Here is a 17,396-nt window from a genome sequence, read left to right as displayed (position 1 = left end):
TAAATCAACCTCACGAGGAATCATTTTGAATTAAAATGTATTAATTAATTTTCATTAAATAAAATGATCATCCCAAGTAAGTTATAGGTTATTTTAGGACGGATAGGCCGCTCTTGGAAGGATGGGGTTGCGTTGGACAGAGTGCAGAGGAGATTCACCAGAGTGTTGCCTGGATTGGAGACTTTAGTTGTGGGGAGAAATTAGATAGGGTCATAGAGTCATACAGCATGGAAACAGGCCCTTCAGCCCAACAGGTCCATGCCAACCAAGATGCCCCATCCAAGCTAGTCCCATTTTCCAGCATATGGCCCACAAACAACTCAACCTATCCAATCCATGGACCTGTCCAACTGTCTTTTAAAAGTTGTTATTGTACCTGCCTCAACCACTTCATCTGGCAGCTCATTCTACATGGATACCACGCTCTGTGCAAAAAAGTTGCCCCTCATATTCACCTTCATACTTGGAATATTGCATTCAGTTCTGGTCACCGTATTATAGGAAGGACGTGGAAGCTTTGCAGAGGTTGCAGAGGAGATTTACAAGGATCTCCTCTGGATTGGAGAGCACGTCTTATGAGGAGAGGTTGAGCGAGGTGGGGCTTTTCTCTTTTAGGAGTGACAGAGGATGAGAGGAGACTTGATGGAGGTATATAAGATTATGAGAGATAGACAGAGTGGACAGCCAGCATCTTTTCCCCAGGGTGGTAATAGCCAATACTAGAGGTCGCTCATTTAAGGTGCATGGAGAAAAGTTCAGGGGAGATGTCAGAGGTAGGTTTTTAACACAGAGAGTGGTGGGTGCCTGGAATGCACTGCCAGGGGTGGTGATAGGGGCCGAATCGATAGGGTCATTTAAGAAACTTTAAGATAGGCACATGGACGAAAGAAAAATAGATGGTTATGGGACATGAAGTAGAGAGTGGGATAGATTGAATGGGGAACAGCGCCCTGTACAACTGCACCATGACATGGAACATAGAGCACTACAGCACAGTACAGGCAATTCAGCCCATGATGTTGTGCCGGCATTTTATCCTGCTCTAAGATCTATCTAACCCTTCCCTCCCACATAGCCCTCCATTTCTCTGTAATTCATGTGGCTATCTAAGAGTCTCTTAAATGTCTCTTGAACGACCTTCCAACTATTATACTCAATGCCTTGACTGATAAAGGCCAGCGTGCCAAACGCCTTCCTCACCACCATGTCTACCAGTGACTCCACTTTCAGTGAACCATGTACTTATACTCCAAGGTCCCTCTGTTCTACAACGTTCCCCAGGGCCCTGCGTTCACTGTGGAAGTCCCACCTGGATTTGCCTTTCCAAAATGCAACACCTTGCACTTATCCAAATTAAACTCCATTTGCCATTCCTCGGCCCACCTACTCAACTGATCAAGATCCCCCTGTAATTTTCTTTATTGTCCACTACACCACCTATTTTGGTGTCATCTACAAACTTACTAACCATACCTTGTACATTCTTATCCAAATTATCAATATAGATGACAAACAACACTGGGCCCAGCACCAACCTTTGAGACACACCACTAGTCACGGGCCTCCAGTCCAAGAAACAACCTTCTATCATCACCCTCTGCTTTCTACCATCAAGACAATTGTGTATCCAATTAGCCAGCTTAGATAGGCTGGGTTTGATTACCTGGAGGGGGGTGACCCAATGAAGTTGTATAAAATTATGAGAAGCATAGATAGGATAGAGAGGCAAAATCTTTTTCCCATGGTAGGGGTATCTAAGACAAAGAGGGCATAGGTTTAAAGTGAGAGGAAGGAGTTTTAAAGGGTACCTGAGGGAAAAGGGTTATTTTACACAGAGAGTGATTGATATCTGGAACACATTGCCAGAGGAGATGGTGGAATCAGATACAATATCTCTAAGACGCATTTGGACAGGCACTTGCATGGCATAGAAGGATACGGTCTTAACATGCTGTCACTTCTGCGGCCGGGAGGAGACGGTGTACCACGAGTACGCGGAGTGCAAGAGGTTGCAGCCCCTCTTGGAGTATCTGTGGGGACTGCTGCCTAAGTTCCGGTTGCACGGTTTACGGGCACCCGGTGCGGCGCGGGGAGGGGCGCACGGCGGATCTCCTGGTGGGTCTCCTGCTGGGCCTGGCCAAGCTGGCCATCCACGGGACGCGGCGGCGGGCGGCCGAGGGTACCGACAGGTCCACCTGCCTGCCCGTCTTCCGCGCTTACGTGCGCGCGCGGGTGTGCTTAGAGAGGGAGCACGCGGTTTCTGCGGGCACCCTAGCTGAGTTCCGCGCTCGGTGAGCCCCTCAGGGGATCGCGTGTGTCATGGACAGTACAAACTCGATTCTTATTTGAAGTGTCGCGTGTCGCGTTAACGGGTGTAGTGTTGCGTGTGTGTTTCGTGAGTATTAGTTTGCATTCTCTACCGTAGTATGTCGTTGCTTAGTTTCTTCTTTTCTGTATTAGATGTAGTGTATTGACACTGATTGTCTTTTGTAGTGCTTTTAGTGAATAAATGTTTATTATTAAAAAACAAATGGTCTTAACATGAGCAAATGGGATCAGTCAGCATGGACGTGGTATGCCGAAAGGTCCTTTCTGTGCTGTACGACACTATGACTCTACGGCTGGCTGTTGAGGTCTCTTTCTTGGAGTCTCAGTCTTCTACAACTGTTGTAGGATGACCTTCCATCCGTGTCACACACTGTCCGAAGCCTTATCGGCGTTCTTTTATTCCTCCTTAATCAAGGATCCCCTCTCAACTCCGCAGTCGGAACCGACAGCCCAAGAAGGTAGCCCATTGCTACGTTGCCAGGGTGGCTAATGGACAAACGATAGGCTCCATTCTTGCTGGCATTGTCCACATCACAAGCACACTTGCAAAGAGTGGGATTTTTGGACACAGAGAGAGTCGAGGAATATGGAGCTGGTGAAGTCAGTGGCGCTGAGGTAAAAGGTCAGCCTAATTATTGAAAGCTGCAACAGGGCATAAGAAGCCAAGTGGCCTTTGCTAGCTTCTGATCTCAGTAGTTATGTACTTCGTGACCTATAGGCCTGAGGTGAGAGGGGCAGCACATGGGCACAGCTAGTAGAGCCACTGCCTCACAGTTCCAGTAACCCAGGTTCAAACCTGACCTCTGGCAATGTCAGTGTGAAGATTGCATGTTCTCCCTGTGGGGTTCCGGTTTCATCACGCATCCCAAAAACATTACGGTCGGTCAGAAATTGGGCCGCTGTAAATCGCCCCTCGTGTGCAGGTGAGTCGGGAGTTGTTGGGAATGGTGGAGAATAAAATGGAGGTTAGCGTAGGGTTAGTGTTAACGGGTGCTAGGTGGTTGGTGTGCATTCGATGGGCTGAGTGGCCTGTTTCCCTGTTGAATGACTCCACAACTCAAGTCAGGTGGGAGAGCTTGGAGTTAGAGAAACTGATCAAAGGTATCTCCAACACTCAGTCTCCACTGTTGGACCCCTGCACTGTTGGATCTGTCTTCAAGAAGAGTGGAGAAGTTAACTCTTGTGCACTGTTTATCCCTCATCCAATGTTACTAATTATCCTAACATATCAGCATTCTGACAAAGGGTCTCAGGTGTACAAGGCATTAGTGAGCCCGCACCTGGAGTATTGTGTACAGTTTTGGTTACCCTGTTATAGGAAAGACGTCATTAAGCTGGAAAGAGTGCAAAGAAGATTTACGAAAACGTTGCCAGGACTCGAGAGCCTGAGTTATAGGGAGAGGTTGGACAGACTAGGACTTTATTCCTTGGAGCGTAGGAGACTGAGAGGTGATCTTATAGAGGTGTGTAGATAGGGTGAAGGTGCAGTCTTTTTCCCAGGGATGGGGAATCAAAAACTAGAGGGCATAGAGGAGATAGGGGAAAGATTTAAAAGGGATCTTCTTCATGCAGAGGTTGGTGCATATGTGAAACAAGCTGCCTGAGGAAGTGGTTGAGACTGGTACAAAAACTACATCTAAAAAACACTAGGACAGGTACATGGATAGGAAAGGTTTGGAGGGATATGGGCCAAACACAGGCAGATGGGAGTAGCTTAGACAGGCATCTTTCTCAGCATGGATGAGTTGGGCCGAAGAGCCTGTTTCCATGCTGGACGTGAAACATTAACTCAGTTTCTCTCTCCACAGATGCTGCCTGACCTGCTGAGTGTTTCCAGCGTTTTCTGTTTTTATTTCAGATTTCCAACATCAGCAGTTTCTTTGATTTTCATCAATAATTATCAGGTCATCACAACCTTACACTCTCTGGGAGTTTACTGCCTAGTTTCCTGCATTACAACAGTGACTACAGTTTGAAAAGGCACTTCATTGGCAGTAAGCACTTTGACAATGAATGGTGCAATAGAAATGCAGCTCAGCCTCCTTCGTCTGCCAGTCCACACACCCCGAATCATTACCTTGCCTGCCGTACAAATCCAACACTTCCGGGCTTTGTCCCAAAACGGGAGCTCGTTCTTGCCCTGGCATGGCACCGTTCTGGGCCAACTGTCGGCTTCCGTCTGCAGGCCTTGTGGGAGGAGTGTGCAGCAGTCAGACTGGGCAAAGCGAAAGGGTGGGGTGACGGAGGGTGGGGAGCGGATTGCACTCCTCTCCCCAGCGTGCCACCCCTTCCCCTCCACACAACAGCCAGCAGGCAAGCCTGTCCTGTCCAGTCAGTGGACGCCTTGAAGAAATAAACCCAGCCTGTGAAAGGGCAAGGGAGGAGGAAAGTCAGTAATAAAACAAAAATTATCTGGCGCGTACCTGTGGAAATTAACGGCGAGGGGATCAGCTCCCCTGGTGATGCTGGAAGAGGTCTCTCCAGTCTGTAAACAGCCCTCTAACAGAGAAGCTTTTTGAAGACACACCACCACCTTTACTGTGTGAAAATAAACAAGGGCATCCTGGTTGGCTTTGCCAAGGACAAACTGAACACATTAAGTCCTCTCTATTAAGGTGGCACACTGGAGGTAACCTCTGAATGGGAGAACTGAAGAGAAGTGGGTAAAGGGACCACTCTGCTTCCCAGGACTAATATATCTCACTCAAAATGCTTTTAAGGTGTTAAATTTGCTGAGGCTAATCCAGTTGGATAACATTCACAGCTCTTAAAAGATTAAAAAGGGGAAAGCTGCAGGAAATCTAAAATTAAAACATGAAGTATGGATCATCCAGTCTATGTATCGAGATCACTGTTGTAGGTTATTTTCTTCACTGTAAGGTGTCAGCTGTGGCTCCGTGGGTCATACACTTGCCTCTAAGTCACCACGTTGTGGGTTCCAAGAAACTCCAGTGGGCAGTACTGAGGAAGTGTTGCATTGTCAGATGTTTAATGCAAGCTCAGTCTTTCTGTTAGAAGATCCTGTACTACGGTGGAGAACAGGGGAATTCTCCCTCACTTTGCTGGCCAGTATTGATCCTTTAAGGAACAGATTACAGAGGGTTAACACACAGTGCCAGGGCTGTTAGTACTGCTGCCTTGCAGTTCCAGGGATCCAGGTTCAATCCTGTCCTCTCGTGCTGTCCGTGTGGAGTTTGCTCGTTCTCCCTGTGACAGTGTGGGTTTTCCCCATGTGCTCCAGATTCCTCCACATCCCAAAGACATGCTGATAGGTAAGTTAATTATCCCAAGAACAGGTGGGTGGTCAGGGAATCAGGGGAGAGGGAGAGAAAAATAGGTTGTAGAGGAAAAGGTGGGAAATGGAATTGTTGGGATTGCACTGAGAATCAGCATAGACTCAATGGGCCAAATGGCCTCCTCTACATTGCAAGAAAATACGAAAAATATAAAATATGAAAAGTTATGAGAGAGATCAAAACACTGGTTAGGCCGCACTTGGGAGTATTGTGTATAGTTCTGGTCACCACACTATAGAAAGGTGTGATTGGGCTGGGGAAAGTGCAGAGGAGTTTCAGCAGGATGTTGCCTGACTTGGAGATTAGTTACGGGGAGAGATTGGATAGGCTGCCCTTGTTTTCCCTGGAGGGATGGTGGCTGAAGTGTGCCCTGATAAGAGTATATCACCTACTGCATTTGGTGCTCCAAGTGTGGCCTCCGCTACGTTGGCGAGACCAAACGCAGACTAGGTGACCGTTTCGCAGACCACCTGCGCTCCGTCCGCAACCGCGGTCTGCATCTCCCCGTTGCCGGTCACTTCAACTCCCCCTCCCACACTATCACTGATATGTCAGTCCTTGACCTCCTCCACTGCCAGGAGAATTCCAAGCGTAAGCTGGAGGAACAGCACCTCATTTTCAGTCTCGGAATCTTGGAGCCTAATGGCATGAACATTGAATTCTCCCACTTTAAGTAATCCCCCAACCCCTCCCCCTCATACCTCCCCCCAACCATGCCTCTTCTTGTCTTCCCTTTCCTCTCTCTTTTTTCTACCCTTATTTCCTCCTTAGCTTTGACCCCTCCCCTGGTGGATCTGCTCTCCCCTCCTCCCCCGCACCTGCCCATCACTATCTCTTACCTGCATCTACCTATCACCACCCTATGCCCACCCCACCTCCCCTCCTTTGTCCACCTGTCACTGCTCTGCTTTCCCCTCCCATATATTGGGCTTCCCCTTTTCCTATCTTCAGTCCGGAAGAAGGGTCCTGACCCGAAACGTTGACCGCCTGCTTTTCTCCACGGATGCTGCCTGGCCTGCTGAGTCCCTCCGGCATCATCGTGTTTTTCATCTAGATTCCAGCATCTGCAGTCCTTTGTTTCTCTCTTTCAAAAGTATATAAGATTATGAGAGGCAATAGATAGGCGAGATAGTCAGAGTCCTTTGGCCATGGTAGGGGCATCAAAAACAAGACGGCAGTTGTTTAACACGAGAGGAAGGAGTTTTAAAGGGGATCTGAGGAGAAAGGTTTTTTTTCACACAGAGAGTGGAACGCACTGTCAGACTAAGTGGTAGAATCGAATACAATTACTACATTAAAGAGAACTTAGACGGACACTTAAATAGGCAAAACCTAGAAGGATACAGCACTGATGTGGACAAATAGAATTAGTGTAAATGGGCAAAAGAATCAGAATGGTGCATCTCTATAGAACTCTGGTTAGGCCGCATTTAGAGTCTTGCGTGCAATCCTGGTCACCTCACTATAGGAAGGATGTCGAGGCTTTAGAGAGGGTGCAGAGGAGGTTTACGAGGATGCTGCCTGGATTAGAGGGCATGTGCTATCAGGAGAAGCTGGACAAACTTGGGCTCTTTTCTCTAGAGCGGCGGAGGCTGAGGGGTGATCTGTTGGGAGTGTATAAAATTATGAGAGGCATAGATAGGGTGGACAAGCAATATCTTTTTCCCATTATTGAGTGATCCAATACCAGAGGGCATGCATTTAAGGTGAGAAGGGGTAGGTTCAGAACAGATGTACGTTTTTTACACAGTCATGGATCCCTAGAATGCGTTGCCTGATAGGGTGGTGGAGGCAAATTCACTGGGGGCTTTTAAGAGGGGCTTGGATAGGCACATGAATGAGAGGAAAATAGAGGGATATGGGCATTCTGTAGGTAGGAGGGAATAGCTATGTCGGCACAACATTGTGGGCTGAAGGGCCTGTTCTGTGCTGTACTGTTCTATGTTCTAATGAATGTTGTAGGCCGAAGGGCTTGTGTCTGTGCTGTACATTTCTGTGACTCTATGGGCAGGTTACCCAACTTTGTAGAATGCAATGGTCAAGTCTTAATGTCAAAATTGCTATTGGTGGGAGTTACTTTTGCACACATTGTATTTCCTATATCGTTAGATCAGGGAACATACTGCAAAAATACATAACTGGCTGTGAAGCCATACATTGTGAAAGGCTCATACATGCAAACATTCAAATGAACATACACATGTATGAGTTAGGAGTGGGGAATGTTTCACTGCCCCTTAAGCCTGCCATTCAATGAGATCAAGGCTGACGTGACTGTAACCTCAATTCTGCATTCCCTCTCACACAATAACCTCTCACCTCCTCACCTAGCGATGATCTATCTACCTCTGTCATGAAAGTATTCAGAAACTCTGCTTTTTCCGCCCTTTGAGAAGAATTCCAAAGACTCACAACCCCTTGGGGAGAAAAGAATTTCACTTCCTCTTTGTTTTAAAAGGGTGACCACTTATTTTTAAACAGGGACCCCCTTCTAGTTCCAGATTCCCCTGCAAGAAGCAACGTCTTCTCCACACACAGCTGCAACCCCCTCCAATTAAAATCACTTTAATTTTTGACTTTAGCTCCATCCGAGGCAAAAAAAGGCCCCCTGTCTGCTGCTGTGCTGCCTGTTTCAAAGTTTGCCTGCAGTTTTCTGGCCACAGTCACTGAGGACCCTACACACATGGGAAGCAGGAGGGAGATCTCCCACATGCTGCTCCCGCGTGTTTGGAAAGTATGAGGGATGAATTCGGATGCCTCGAGTGTCCCAGTTTCATTGAAGGATTTGTACTCAAGCTGTTAGTGGGGTGATCTGACATTTGGCTGCATGGTGTAGCTTATTTCGGGGAACTTGGGGCAGGTGAAGCATAATGGGGACAATTCCTGGGTTGTTTTACGTCACAGTGGAAATTCAACCCACGCTTTTCCGGCATGGATTAGTTATTGAGCGTCTGATGCCCTTTAAAGGACGTCGCTGCCCTCGGAGTAACTCCGGAGAAATTAGTCCAGCCTTCCTGGGAATGCTGGATGGAGCTAAAGTCAAAAATTAAAGTGATTTTAATTGGAGGGGGTTGCAGCTCACTCAACAAACCTCCCGCCCCCCCCCCCAATCCAAAAGTCCCTAAAGCCAAGGAACCTTTGTGAATTTGCAGAGACTCTGTGTCAGACACAGAGAATTCCCAGTATGGGGACTGCGGTGTGATCAAAGATACCAACGTCAGGATTTATATCGACCCGAATACATATGATATCACATAAAATGTTAGAGCGTCACTGACCTGAACCATTAGTCTGTCTCTCCCTGATGCATTCGTCTATCTCTCCCTAATGCATAAGTCCACCTCTCCCTGACATGTACTGGATGTACTACCTAGACATAAGTACAGTACTACCTAGTATGTAAGTACTACTGTGATCTGCCTGGAAGGCATGCAATCAAAGTTTTTCACTGTATCTCACGTGACAATAATAAATCAATACGCCTGTTGTTCCGGATTCGGACCTTAGCTGCAGCCATATAGCTGACCCACGGTCCAGAATCCCAGTCTTAGCTACAATCCAGACTCCTGTCTCTGGCTGCACACCCCATTTAAGCAATAGACACCTGGCTCACATTCCAGACTAATGAGCGAACCAGATGTCGGATTATCAGGATTTCTGAACAACCAGGTGCCAGAGTATCTTAGTTTCATTGCACATGGATGCTGATCAGACAAGTAAAATCAACAATTCAGAAATAACTTCTTCCCCTCCGCCATCAGATTTCTGAATGGTCCATGAACCCATGAACACCACCTCATTATTCCTTCCTTTTGCACTATTTATTTTATGCCTTTGCACTGTACTGCTGCCGCAAAACAACAATTTCACGTCATATAAGACAATGATAATAAACTTGATTCTGATTCTGATTTAAAAGTCCTTTGGCTTAGGTCAGGTACATTTGGGTTTTAATTTTGTACCCTTGTAGATCTCTCTTTAGAAACATATGACAATTAGTAAAAATGGAATAAATATTTCTTTTAAAACAACATTAAAAATCAGATTGTCAAAATGAAATAATTAAGATCATTACTGCAAATACATATAATTAGAAAGATTTAGTTTATTTGTTCTTACCGTTTTTTTCACAGCTGTAAAATCACACACATCCTGCCCCAGATGTAACTCAACCCAGATACCATGACCAGATTGCCCAGGGTAAGTGCTGGAGCATTTTAGAAATTCTGTGCTCCAACATTATGTGCCAAGGCTTCAGATGTGTGAGCAGCTGTTGCTCATTTTTAGGACGTGGGTCAAGGGTTCAGGGGACGAGACAGGCCTGTGCTGGGGCTGGAGGAGGATTGGGTGGAGGGGGGTGAGAGGGGGAATCCGAAACCAGCACTTTGGATGGATGGAGTGCTCAGGATTAGAACCAAAATTCTGGACAATTATAAGATATCTTTGTTAGTCACATGTACATCGAAACACACAGTGAAATGCATCTTTCTCGTAGTGTTCTGGGGGCAGCCCACAAGTGTCGCCACGCTTTCGGCGCCAACATAGCATGCCCACAACTTCCTAAGCTGTACATCTTTGGAATGTGGGAGGAAACCAGAGCATTCCGAGGAAACCCATGCAGACACGGGGAGAACGTACAAACTCTTTACAGACAGTGGCCAGAATTGAACCTGGGTCACTGGCGCTGTAACGCGCGACACTAACCGCTACACTACCATGCGGGAAATGGTGGGATGAGAAGGTAGCCAGGATCAGAGGCCAACATCCTAAATATTGTCAAGAGGTGGATGGTGGCAGGAAATTAAGGAACAGGACCAGAAGTTGGCCATTCAGGGGATCAGGAACCGATATTTCTAATGTATGTGTCATGGGTCTGGGGAGGGTGAAAGACTGTATAGTCAGGGGAAAAAGGAGGCATTCCCAGTGTTGAGAATGAGGGTTGCAATGTCCTTGCAGTTGGGAGAGTGGGGAGCTACTGAGTACAGGGTATAAGTACATTTACCTTGCCAGTCTCCCACTCTAGTGCTGGGCTGGGAAGATCACGTTGTGACTAACAGCAGGCTCCAAGTTCTCCTGTAGAAGAAGAACTCCACAAGAGTTCCTGGGTGTATTCTCTGAGTTTATAATAAGGTTCTGGCCAAATTTCAGGAATAACGCAAAATGACCCAAAATGGTCAGACCCTTGTTTCTCTGACATTTAATTGCACAACACCAGAAAATCCCCACCAGTTTTTCCAATTTGATTTATAGGCATCACTTTCAAACTTCCTTCTTTTAAATTTCAGATTTACAGTACTTTTTTCTTCAATTGTCCAACATTTCATGCCTCATATATGTAGGTCACAAGTCAACCTCGATCACCAGCCTTGAGAGGTACCATTCTGATCTGCATGAATCTGTTCTGACACTAACTTTCCAAGAATGTTTGCTAAATAGTTTACATCCTGTTCATAAACATTATAGGAAAAGTTAGTGTTCCAGTTTCACCGCAATTGTGCAAATCTCTGGATGCATTTTCAAACATCATTAAAGTAGTATAACCAGACTTCTTAAAGAGATATATTGGTGGATTCTTGGTTATTCCAAAGACAGCACTGTACTAGTCCATGTTTTTCGCTACTAATGTCTTGAGCTTTGAAATTTCCTCCCTAAATACTTCTGTCTCAAATTGTCTTTTCCTTTCAAATAAAATTCCCTGAAACAGCATACCGCAGTGCCGAAGTTATAAATAAAAATAACAAAAAAACATTTTTTTAGTCCTGAAAATCTGCCTCTTTGATTAAACCTTTTTTTACATCTATCCCAACGTGATTCATTAGCAAGAGACACAAGTGTCTGCAGATGCTGGAATCTGGAGCAAAAAACAAACTGCGGAGGGTCAGGCACATCTGTGGAGGGAAATGGACAAGTCGACGTTACGGGTCGATTCCTTCATCAGGACTGAAAGAATAGAGGGGAGATAGCCAGTGCAGAGAGGTGAGGAGGGGAAGGGGTGGAGCAAGAGCTGGCATGCGATGTGGATCCAGGTGAGGAGGAGAGATAGGCAGATGGAGGAGGGGGGAGTGGGAATAGTGACAGAGGCCGGGAGGTGAGAGGTGGAGGCAACAAAGGGCTGCGGATGGTGGGATCTGATGGGACAGGAAGGTGCAGCCTGGAACCAAATAAGGGAGGTGGATTTGGCAGAGGCGAACCCAGTGGGAGGAGTGGGTGGGTGCTGGGAAGATAGAGTGGGTGGAGGAGGGGAAAGAAACAGGGTGATGGGGGGCTGGGTAGGGCTATTCGGGATGGTGGTGGGTGTAGGAGGAAGTGGGTAGATCAGAAGGAGTAAAGGGACAGAGGGGGGAGCAGATTACCTGAAATTGGAGAATTCAATGTTCATGCCATTGGGTTGTAGACTCCCCAGGGGGAATCTGAGGTGCTGTTCCTCTAGTTTGTGCTTGGCCTCACCCTGGCAGTGGAGGAGGCCGAGGGCAGACATGTCAGGGCGGGAATGGGGAGGGGAATTAAAATGGCTTGCAACCAGGAGCTCCAGATGGCATTGCGGACAGAACACGGGTGCTTGGTGTCACTGATGTAGAGAAGGGCACATCAAGGGCGCCAAATGCAATAAACAAGGCTGGAGGAGGTGCATATGAATGTCTGCCTCATCTGGAAGGGCTGTTTGAGTCCCTGGATGGTGGTGAGGGAGGGGGTGTAGTAAACAGGTGTTACACCTCCTGTAGTTGCAGGGGAAAGTGCTGGGGGAGGGGGAGGGATGGTGGGGAGGGATGAGTGAACCAGGGAGTCATGGAGAGAATGGTCCCTGCGGAATGCAGAGAGGGGTGGGGAGGGGTAGATGTGGCTGGTGGTGGGATCACGTTGTCATTTATTGACAGACTTGTCTGATGACACTCCTGTGAAGCAGCTTGGAATACTTTACCATGTCAAATGTGAGATATGAAAGCTTGCTGTCTTTTTTCATATATTCTGCCAGTTTTTCTCCTTGGAACTCCATGTACTCCATGGCATAACAAAGTGGTCTCGGCTGGATTTTAACTTTTCTTTTTCTGAGCTGTGAGTTTGCTCAATCATTTCACTTCTTGTTGGCTTTGCAGGGCGAATAAGTTGAGGTCTATTCCTTCCAGATGTGGCTCAGTTGATTGTGTTTTTCGCCTGTGAGTCAGAAAGTTTGTGAGGTTTAAGCTTGAAAGTGTAGGCTGGCACTCTGTGCAGACCCGAGAGAGTGCAGCAGCACTGAATGAGCGGCTTTGAAATGAGGGTTTGAACCGTGGCCCCATCTGCTCTCCTGGTTGAATGTGAAGGATCCTGGGGCCCTTTATTTGTAGATAAGGAGGCGGATTCTCCCCCGCGCTTGGCCAATATCTGGCCCTCCATCTATATCACCACAAATGATTATCTGGTCATTGTCAGCTGCTTGTGGGAGCTTGCTGTGCACAAATTGGCTGCCATGTTTCCTACACTGGACTTCATGGGCTCTTAAGTGATTTGGACATTCTAAGGCTAGGAAAGGCCCTATAGAAACACAAAGCTCTGTTTTCCTCTTCTTTGAACTCTTCAGCCAAATTTAGTAACACACTGACTGTCAGCTAATGCTATCCACCAGCACCAACTATTTTTTATTTGTTTATGGCACGTGGGTGTCACTGACAATGCCAGCATTTATTAATCATCCTTTATTCCCCTTACATTTGGTGCTTTGTTGGCCTATTTCAAAGGACAATGACCCACATTGTTGAAGTTTTGTGTACACCAGAACTGATATCGTGGGAGGATTTCCTACTTTAAATGGCTTTACAACAAGATTTTAACAACAGCCCTTTAGTTTTACTGTTACTAATCCCAGCTATTTAATTCTACAACAGAGGTTTACTACAATATCTCAGACCTATGACTGCAGTGAAAGGTCAACCACACACAACTTCTGGTCTGCCTGTTGCTTGAGGATTGGTTGTGATGGCCAGACAATCAATAGAAAGATCTAATGGAAAAGTCCATAGCCATGGTGAACGGACGCAAGAAGAAAAAGAATTCCAAATTTACTTATCTAACTAAATTTAATCCCACCCAGCTCCCACGGTGGGATTTGAACTCATACCTTGGATGATTTATCCAGATGACTAGCCCGGTAACATAGCCACTACACAATGTGAGTCCTCTTTATCCACTGACTTCCTATCTACAGATCTGTGTGCTCGCAAGATCGGCCGTGTGGCGTCCAGTGAATCATGTTTGCCGTGAGATGGATTGCGTTTGATGGCCATGAACCAAGGTATCAATAGTCAATTTGCAGACGGAGCCAAGGCTGGTAACATTGGGGGTCTGGAGTGTAGGTGGGTGTCCAGTCAGAACCAAGGTTAGGGTCAGGGTCAGGAACACCACAGATCAGGAATATTTTCAGCCTGTATATTTGACTAGCTGAAACACACAGGCTGAAACTTACAGCTGAAGTTTACTTCGAAGTTGTCTCCTGTATGTCGCTGCAGCCTCACTGTCATTATCAGCAGCCTTAACTGTATCGGCGTTTTTTTTGTTAAGTCTGTGTCCCTATCCCTGATGACTAAAAAGGACTTAGTGTACCACATTTCTCCTTCACTTGTTGACCAAGGAGAGAGATGTGCCATCAATACAATTCTCTGTCACTTTTCAACTTAGTGGGCAGCATCCATTTGCCAGTGTTACAATGCGGCAATGTGGACAATCCAAGTTTGAGGCACCACCACTCAACCTATTACTGGTTGGTTTTTGGACTCTTTGTTAAGGAACTAATTTCTTGGAAAATGTCTGCCAAAGTAGTGATCCATATCCAACATTTGGTCTGCAATTGGGAAAGCAACCGACATTTTAGTCTCTACTGCAAAGATCTGAGTGCAAAAGTAAGCAAGGCTGATGTCCTGATGAAAGGTCTCGGCCCTAAACATCGACTGTTCATTCCCCTCCATAGATGCTGCCTGACCTGCTGAGTTCCTCCAGCACTTTGTGTGTTGCTCCAGATTTCCGGCATCTGCAGTCTTTCTTGTGTCTCCATTTGTGACCGTAAAGAGTTTGGTGAGACTGTGCAGTTTTGATCTTTCTACTTAGGCCATTGAGGGGATTTGAGCAGAATAGACCTATATCATCCATTCAGAAAGATGATCAAATTGATGAAAATTCTTACAGGACTTGACAGGATAGATGCTGAGAGATTAATTTCCTTGCCTAGAGACTACTGAGGCAAGGAGTACACTCTCAGGAAAAGTAGTCAACCATTAGGCTGAGATGAAAAGAAATTTGTTTGCCCAGATGGTTGTGAATCTTTGGAATTTTCTACCCTACAGGATTGTTGGTAATCTTTGGGCAGGCATGGTAGCATTGCAGTTAGCTTAACGCTATTACAGCGCCAGCGACGTGGGTTCAATTCTGGCCGCTGTCTGTAAGGGGTTTGTATGTTCTCCCCGTGACTGCGTGGGTTTTCTGCAGGTGCTCCGGTTTCCTCCCACATTCCAAAGACGTATGGGTTAGAAAGTTGTTGGCATGCTATGTTGCCACCGGAAGTGTGGTGACACTTGTAGGCTGCCCTCAGAACACTCCACGCAAAAGATGCATTTCACTGTGTGTTTCGATGTACACGTGACTAATGAAAATATCATCTTGTGGCGACTCACCGTCTAGTCGGGCGAACCGGCTCGGCAGTCGGGTCGCACGGCGTCGGAGCGACGAGGCCCAAGATGGCGGCGGGCCTCGTCTTTCCGAGCGACGGGGAGAACCCGCGCGCGGGAAAGTCCTGATGACATAGGACTTACGTCATTGCCGGTTTTTTTGGGTGGGAGTTTTTCTCCCTTAAAGGGCCCGCACAAGGCGGGAAAATAAACCAGTTCTGTTTGGCAATCCTCCGAGTAGAGTCTTGTTTTATTCCACGGTAGCAACCGCTACAATCTTATCTTTGAATGTACTTGCCTAAGAGCAATAGTTATTTTACAACTGTGGGAAATGAGGATTGAGCGAAGATTGAGCAAACTAATTAAGACTTTTTTTATTCATTTGTTCACAGGATGTGGTGTGTCTAGCAATGCCAGCATTTCATGCCCATCCCTAAGTGGCTCTGAACACGTTGATAAATCTAGAATCACATATAAACCAGATCATGCAGGGATGGTAGACTTCTTTCCCTGACAAAAAAAAGTACATGTTTTTCCAACAATTCAGTAGTCAATAAAAAAATATACTAGTCCCAGTAATAGTAACCATGAAACTACTGGATTGTTGTAAATCCCAACTTGTTCATCAATGCCCTTCTTGGAAAGAAATCTGCCTTCCTACCCATTTGACCAATGTGTGACTCCACTACTACCAATAACTCTTCACTCTTTCCTCAGTACTGTGGCAATTAGGGAATGGACAATGAATGCCAGCGTTTCCAGTGATGTCCACATCCTTGGAAAACTACTTTAAAAAATGCCTATCATAACCTTTGATCCTTTGAATTCCAGATTTATTTAATTCCTTTAATTTAAATTCATAGCTCTGGATCAGCATTGTGAATTGCCTATCAGTTCCTTTCACAAAATGGTTACAGTACAGGCCATTCAGCTGTCAAACCCATACCCTGTGTAACAGCAGTCTAACTAGTCCCATTCCTCTGCCATCTCCCCACACATCTTTCCTTTCAAATATTTACCCAGCTCCCTTTTGAATGCTAGAAATGAATCTGGCCCCACTAATCCCTTAGGCACTACAGTCCACACTCCAACAACTCACTGCATAAAAAAAAGCTTTTCCTTATTTTGCTTTTGCTTCTTTTACCAATCATCTTCATACTATTGTCTCCTAGTTATTGACCCCACCAACAATGCGAACAGTTTCTATCTACTCTGTCTATACCCTTTGTGATTCTAAATGTCTCTACCAGATCTTATCACAACCTCTTCTGTTCCAAGGAGAACAACCTAGTGTCTCTAGCCTTTCCCCACAACCAAAGTCTCTCATTCCTGGAATCTTTCTTCTGTACCCTCTCTAAAGCCTTTATATCATTTCTTATGTGTAGCATCTTGAACAGGACACTATACTCCAGTTGTGTTTTATGCAATTTATCATCATTCTTTCCAAATATTTTCTGGAAATTGTTTTATTTTTGATTTCATCAGTTCACTGAGGTCCCTCCTCTAGAGGCAGATGTGACCATAAACTCTATGTGTCTTATGGAGACACAAGAGACTGCAGGTGGTGTAACCTGCAGCAACACATAAGATTCTCAAGGGGCTCAGCGGGTCAGGCAGCATCTATGGAGGGAAATGGACAGTGGATGTTTCAGCCAGATGAATGGTCATTGACCATCCATTTCCCTCCTTAGATGCTGCATGAGCCACTAAGCTCCTCCAGTACCTTGTGTGTTGCTCTCTGTATCTTATCACTATCTTTTGCTAACAGAACTTGAAAAGACATCAAATGGCTAAACACGACAGAACCCGACCACTCAGACCAGAATAAACAGACTCAAGGGAGTAGACATCTTAACAGAAGTAACTGAACAGGACTCTTCCTCAAGCATCAGCCTTTCTTATCAGTGTCCTTGTAGTTTGGTCAGTCACACCTGGTGTATTCGAAGAATTCAGTGGGTCAAGTGGCATCTATGGAGGCAGAAAGGTGTAAGTCAACGTTTCACGTTGAGATCCTGCATGAGGACTGAAGGGGAAGGGGAAAAATTGCCAGTATATATTTAGCAGTACGAGGGAGGGATGGGACAGAGGCTGGTGGGTGATAGATGGAACCAGATGAGTTCGAGCATTTGAGTTCATT

General features: G+C 46.1%; 1 protein-coding gene across 1 annotated transcript in view; it reads right to left on the bottom strand.

Moving 5' to 3' along the window:
• LOC127585534 (MOB kinase activator 2-like) overlaps positions 1–17,396 on the bottom strand; it is a 507,209-nt gene that overhangs the window by 86,268 nt on the left and 403,545 nt on the right. The window lies entirely within an intron of this gene.

Source organism: Pristis pectinata, chromosome 33, assembly GCF_009764475.1.
Source record: "Pristis pectinata isolate sPriPec2 chromosome 33, sPriPec2.1.pri, whole genome shotgun sequence".
NCBI classification, from domain to species: Eukaryota; Metazoa; Chordata; class Chondrichthyes; order Rhinopristiformes; family Pristidae; genus Pristis; species Pristis pectinata.
This window is presented reverse-complemented; position numbering and strand designations above follow the sequence as displayed.